We start from the raw sequence: 7,224 nt of genomic DNA on the forward strand, positions 1-7,224 counted from the left end.
TAGTGAGTGGTTTTGAAAGTGTTTTAAATAATTACCAGAAAAATGCGTTGAAACGGTAGCCTTTTTTCGCTTCCAACTTTCTTGACTATTTAACTCGTTGATTAAAGGGTCTTTGATAAGAGGTGGCCGAGCGAGGTTCGATTTAGATATTCCGCATATCATTTCTTTATAAGCGGCCAAAGTTAGTTCTCTAGACTTAACTTACAAACCTACTACATTTTAGATTACGGTTACCTGCGAGAACGTTCGTTTTTAAATTGCCAAAATGTGTTTCAACATAACAATTACTCAATCTATTTAATGAGTATTTTTTGGAAATCATTATTCCTGACCATAAAGGAAGAAAAGGCATATATTTTAAAGTAATTACATTAGCCCACTCTGGAAAATAAAACTCATTTTTTTTACCTTCACTCTCTGACAGTATGACAGCTTCTTCTAATTTAGAATGAAACAGTACATAAAATGGGCTACCTTTGTGTAATGCGTTATCAGAAGACGACAATTCTTCTTCCACTTTAATTACATTACTTACCGATTCCTCATTACTTATTTCGTCATTTTCCGTAGCACAGCTTTCGAGTTTGCATAGCTTTTCGTAAGCAGTTTGTACATGTTGATTTTCGTATTGGGATAAAACTAGAATGCAAATACATTCGAACCACACAGTAACATCATTAAGTGTTGTTAACATAATACATTTTGCAAATAAATTTTTTTAAATTTTTTCTATATGATCATTATTTACAATTTTTTTCAAATCTTTAGAAACCATTTTCATAAAATGGGCACAACATAAATGTAACAAAACGAAAGATGAACCCACACCTTTCTCGTCATCGTGTTGAGTCAATATATTGTAACATTCGCTCAGATAATGTTGCAAACTCATATCATTAAATGCTCGGGTCACAGCATGCATACTAGCGAAACTAAAATCTGTGACTACGGCACCAAATAACGGCCATTTCCGCAAAGTTAAGCAAAAACATTTAAAATCATACAAAAATTTAAAAATTGCATTTTTCTAATTTTGGCATATAAAGTGACACTTTTCAAAACTGATTAGAGTGACAAAACGTTTTACTTTATGTAACTAGTTAGAAAATTAAAAATTAAGATTATCAAAATTAGAAAAAATTATGTATGCAACACGTTTCGAAAATGTCTTATTGTGTAACTCATTCAAATTGTAGGACCTCGCTGCGCTCGCCCTACAAACATTCATTCGTTACACAAAATCGATCTTTTCGTAACTGGTTACATAAATAGCTATTGTGAAATGCCTTGAAGAAATCATATCCAAGACAGAAATTATTCTATTTGTTTCTGCTATGTGAACAACCCCGGTGTATAAATATATACGCTTGCAATTTTTCAATACTTTTGGCGTTCGCCTGTAGCATCAAAGTACAGAATTGGTAATTCATCCCCAAATATTTGTTTTTCGCAAAGACTAATTTGTTCTTGCTAAATAATTTAATTGAAAAAGGAGAAGAAACTTCTTGAACGTATTCAGGATGATCACGCTGCATAAGAAACATATCAATTAGGTCATCATTATTTCTGTCAAAAGAAGCAAGAGCTTCTGATCTAATTTTTCGAAATGTTGCGTCAGATTTAATATTTTCGAGATTTTTACTTGTGTTTACAAAGTTGGCATCAGCTTTCAGAAGTATACTTTTTTAACATCAGAAGGTTTCCTACTCAGTAACTTTTGTTGCATAGCAGATCTCTCGATTCCCTTGACGTAGCCGGTAAGGACTCTTTTATGGCAAAAATCTTTTGAGGTACTATAAACGGTAACTTTCCGCAATTTATCAATATGAATTACAAATGCTTTGCAATTATTAAATTTATTATGCCGACATACCCCAAATAATGTTAAACTACCGTCTAACATTGTTTTTTGCTTTTAAATGCAATAAGGCAAGTATTATTCACAGATTGAGACATTTTCTTTCTTAAATAAAATGGGTAATTTTTGGAATCTAGTTTGTTGTTTTTACATATTAAATTCCATTCGTTCCTTCAAAATATTTGCATTTTTATATGTAGGCTTTTCAAGTAAATCTACATTTTTGGCACCTACTGGTAAAATCTCAGAACTAGTGCCTGGAGAGGTGTCCACCAGACAACTGGGAAAATCGATTTTTTTCCGGTGTAACGGCACAAAAAATGTCTCTTTTCACCTTCAAAACATTTGTATAGTAGGGCTGCACTGAAGATGAACTACGGGTGCTACGAAGTTCGACGCAACTATTATTAGAATTAACGCAGCTTTTTTGCGAACCAGGAATCAATATGTCAGGATACTTTTCAGGTGTTGATTCTAGCTTACTTACCACATTTTTCTTTAGTGATATATCAGGAATGATTTCGTCGTCATCCTCAACTTTTGCAGGTTTACGTTCAATATTTTCTTGCATTTCAACGTCATTTAAGATTTTCAAATAACTCTAACATGCTTTTCGAACATTCATTAAGTTTTTTCTATTAACCTTCCAGCCTAAATTTAAACAAATACTTTTAATAAAAAGTGGTGATTTCAATTGTACTAAAAGACTTTCCCTAGAAATATTTTTATTCTTTAGTACTTCGACAGCTAAATCAAATTTGACTATACGTTTTGATTTGGCTGCAATATCCATCTCTCCTTGTTTATCATTCCTGTTAAAATATTTCACAATGTACTCCTTATTTCTACTAAGATATAAGGCAACCACGCTAGGATACTTAAGTTTCGGAGTTTTAATACTTCGTGCTATTTCTTGTATTAAATCCGATTTTGGACTCAATCTTAATAAATCCAAACCTTGAATATTTGGGCAAATTGCTACTGCAGTGCTCAAAATGTCGTCAATATTACAATTATTATTAAACATTACGAGATTATTCACTACACCTATCTATCTACTAACTCGATTTATGTAAATATGAACTGAATTATTGGTCACTACTAATTGGTACGTGATATAATAACAAATATGAGCAATTTTCCAAAATAAAATATAACAGAAAATTCCTACCTTAACGAACGAATTTTCCACTTTCCACATTTATGTGAACCAGTTCAACCAGTCAACCATTCTCTAACTTCTACTCTAATACTAGTAAACTAACCAATAATAGCATGCCGTGATTTCACGACGGCAAGGTTTTGTTATGATTGGTTGAAACTATAGACTTGAAACACACAATACAAAATCCGACCACTCTAATAGGTTTCTGTCTCCTTTTAACCTTAGAAAACGCACTGCTGGAAGTTGAAACGGCAACAAAATATTGAACATTGAACGCAAGCGCAACGCCAACCAACGAGTATACCCAAATATAGTAAAATATAGCTTATGAGCGGTGGGGGATAGATAACTCGACTATTTTGGTATCTTCGGCTCCGGCTTGTTAAGTTGTTTCCTTGTTTCGTTGTGGTTTGTTGATAACTGTTGTGTGTGGTGCAAGTTTTATTTATTGTAATAATTGTTATTTTGGGTTTTTTTATCCTCATATTGTAAGTATTGGGGTTTTGTGAAGAATAGCTAACCACGAATTTTGAGTCAATTTTTTTTTTTGGGTTAGGTTACATCCTATATAGTACAGATAAAAAAGAAAAAATGCGAACGATCCACAATTTTGTCACAAAATTGTTCAAAAAATCGATGATTTTACAAGAATTTTGTGGATTTGATCAGCTGATTTGGAAAGTTCGTCTGCGCTGTTGCCAAATCGCACGCGTAGTCTGAAATCAAATATTACATCATTCTTAAAAATTGTAGAAGTGTTTTGAATGAAATAATGAATATGAGAATATGTGAACCTATGCTAACCTAGTGGCCGATCACTTAGATGGCAACAGCGGACAAAGCATCTCGTCATAGTAAATTCGTGGTTAGTTATTGTTCACAAGACCCTAAGTATTGTTTGTTAACCAAACCCCGTTATAGTTTGTTAAGTAGTTTTTTCCTTTAAAAAACTTTCAGAATTAATTAACATGCAAAACTCTAAATTGCCCAAGTTAGCAAACTTAAGCCTGAGAATAGAGTTTTATTATCCGAAGCTCAGGCAGCTCCAGCTTCCAACACAAATCAAAATGCAATTATGAGAGCCCCTTTAAGACGTTCGCGCTCTGTCACGGATTTAACGACTGTCACAGATCAGCAGCCATTAAACAATTTACCTAAGGTCACAAACTTAATTTGAGAGCTAGGGCTGCACCCATCAAAACAGCCCCAGCCATCCCAACAGCCTCCCTTAAAACCACCAAGCCACCAGTGGGTACAAAACGACCTTTGGATAGTCAATCTGAAGATGGAGCCACTAAACCCAAGGTGTTTAAAAAAATCCCTGATTGGGACTATAAGGCGAGATTTAATCAGTTGAATGAAAGTACCAAATTAGCCAAAATGCACTGAAAAACTATGAAACAGATGTTTTAGGTATGTTTAGGTAATCATTGCAACTCAAGTTTTAGGCTTTGTTTTCCAGAAATTGAAGAATTGAGAGCTCAAGTGAAAGGATTAGGTGCTGAAACCAGCACAAGTCAAACCACGGAAGAGAAAAACCTCATAAGCGACTTGAGAGCAAGCAATGCTGAATTGACTGCCCAAGTGACATGTTTGACTGAAGATAACCAAAGCTATGTATGTTGCAGTATAGCTTTTGGTTATCTTCAGTCAACATGCTATACTGCAACATACCAGGTGTCCAAGAGCACCCTGGACATAGGAGATTAACATGGGAAAATGGTTTTGATTTTTTTTGCGCCTGTACGGTTCATTTAATGGAAAAACGCTTTAGATAAAAGTTGTAGAGCACATTTTCGGCTATCAACTTGTAATTTTTTCAATACCGTAGATTTGACCATTAAGACGAAAAACGGATCTAAAATTCGGAAATTTTAAATCTCCCGCCAAGCGGTCGTTAAGGAAAGTTTATATCCGGTCGTGCTACCAACCTTTCAAAATCATAACAATCGTTGTCAGTCATTCTGTAATCAAAACATTCAAAACAAGTTTATTTAGTAATAATTTTGAGTTACTAGCCACATACTGCGAAGAAAATACAATAAATCATGATAAAAGACTTTATCAGGAGCCACAGTCCCAAAATCTGTAAGTTGCGTTCATAACCTCATTCAATGTCTCTACTCAACTTATTTACTTTGTAGCAAAATTCTTTAAGAAACACTGGTTTTGCTTGCAATATTTAATGAGGATAACCGAATCACCTATCTCAAGCCTCTTCATAACACTACCAACGATTTAAAGTGATAAAAACAATGGACTAGGAAGGCCTGCAGATGTTTGAAGATAAGTTGCTTTACTAAACAGGGACCACAAAAGAGGGTAAATACTTCCCTCAAAAGTGGTGCAATTTAGTGACCTATGTGACTGATAGTTTTATTGTATCCTTCTGTTTTGTAGTGTTATCAACACACCATAGTGTTTAAGTGGTTTTACATTGTATGATGTTAATAGAAAGGGCATTTTTTATAACTGATTGTCAATGTTTTTCCCATCTCTACAGGGTAAGGTAAGTACTGATATTTAATTAGCTCCATTAGTTAACTTGAACATCATTCACCTACAAGGATACTTGTAAAATGTCTACTAACCAAAAATAGTTTATTTGCAAGTAATGTGTAACTCGAGTTAACATTTGATTAGTAAAAATATGTCCTGTGAAATGGTGTATTGAATTAGAAGCAAATTGTTTCTCTTTAGAGACTTTCAATCACTACATTTCACGTACCTTTGCTAATTTGGAACTCCACTATTAGGTTAGTAAGACAAAGTTGTTTTAGCATAGCTTGTATGGTGACAGGTTCACCCACTCACACTCAATCTGTGGAACAATCACTGTTTATGTGGTAAGACCAGTTTTCTTTGCCTATGCCTTGTACCTAAGCTTTTCACTTGAAGGAAAATGAATACTGTACCTTGAACTGTGAATAAATAATTAATACAAACGTTCAGTGTACAAAGTTTTATTTGGAACAATTGAGTGTGTGGAAAAAAGAACACAATTATAATGTTAATACCTAAACCTAGAATAAAATAGCTCATGTAGATAGCTCAATTGAAAAGTTGGTTTTTCAACAATACCTACCCATATACAAAAAGTTTTGTCACCTGACTGATAATTTGACTGTGTAAGTCCATATTCTTCTTAGAAGGGGTTTCTCAGAGGTTTATAGCCAGTTTAAGATTATTCACATTTCACATGCACATCAAATTTTGAGATTTAAGTCAGATATCAACACTGAATCATTTTAAGTTTTAGTTGCAACACTGGTGAAGACCCTCGCTGATGATAGTCCATGAAGTTAAGCACATTGAAACTAAATCACATCACTTTTGAAGGAAGTATTTGGCCCCTTTGTTGTTGTCCCTGTACAGTAGGAAACTTATCTTCAAAGATCTTCATTGTCCACTGTTTTCATCACTTTAAATCGTTTGGTAGTGTTATGAAGAGGCTTGAGATAGGTGATTCGGTCATCCTCATTAAATATTTGCAAGCAAAACCAGTGTTTTTTTAAGAATTTTGCTACAAAGTAAATAAGTGTTAGTAGAGACATTGAATGAGGTTATGAATGCAACTTACCAGATTTTGGGCTGTGGCTACTGATAAAGTGTTTTTATCACGATTTGATTGTATTTTCTTCGCATTATGTGGGTAGTAACTCAAAATTTAATTTTAATTAAATTTATAATTAATAAGCTAAAAACTTTATAATTATGTTAATTGATTTTTCCGTAGGATGACCAAGTACAACATGCATGTTCATAGGCGTTTTGACGCCAACTTTCCTAAGCTCTTCATAGATATTAAAAGTAGGAACACAATGAATTGGACACTCAAAAAATATATGATCCAAGTGATCAACGGAGCCGCAATCGCATAAGGGGTCGTCTCTAAGATTTAATCTAAATAAATGCTCTCTCGTCAGACAGTGCCCAGATCGCATTCTGATTATTGTCGTAAAATGTTTTCTGCTTTGAAATGGAATTTTAGAAAACCACGGACATGACAAGAAGTCTTCCTGAACTCTACTATAACGAGAACTGTCATTTAACTCTCTCCATGTCTCTCTAAACTGCAAAGACAACTCATTTTTAATGATGTTAACTAGTCTCCAATAGGAACAAAAACTTCTTTAGGCACATTCAGAATTCTGCCAACGATTGCCAACTTATCTGCTTCTTCATTCCCTAAAATTCCCAC

At 34.0% G+C, this 7,224-nt stretch overlaps 1 long non-coding RNA gene across 1 annotated transcript; it reads left to right on the plus strand.

The window, feature by feature from the left end:
• The first annotated feature begins 3,309 nt into the window (after nucleotides 1-3,309).
• LOC145738747 (uncharacterized) lies at nucleotides 3,310-4,118 on the plus strand. Its single transcript, XR_014180847.1, has 2 exons — nucleotides 3,310-3,511; nucleotides 3,981-4,118. It is a non-coding gene; the product is annotated as an uncharacterized LOC145738747 (long non-coding RNA).
• The last annotated feature ends 3,106 nt before the right edge of the window (nucleotides 4,119-7,224 follow it).

This window comes from Ips typographus, linkage group LG1 (genome assembly GCF_016097725.1).
Source record: "Ips typographus isolate SLU linkage group LG1, UJ_Ityp_2.0, whole genome shotgun sequence".
Lineage (NCBI taxonomy): Eukaryota > Metazoa > Arthropoda > Insecta > Coleoptera > Curculionidae > Ips > Ips typographus.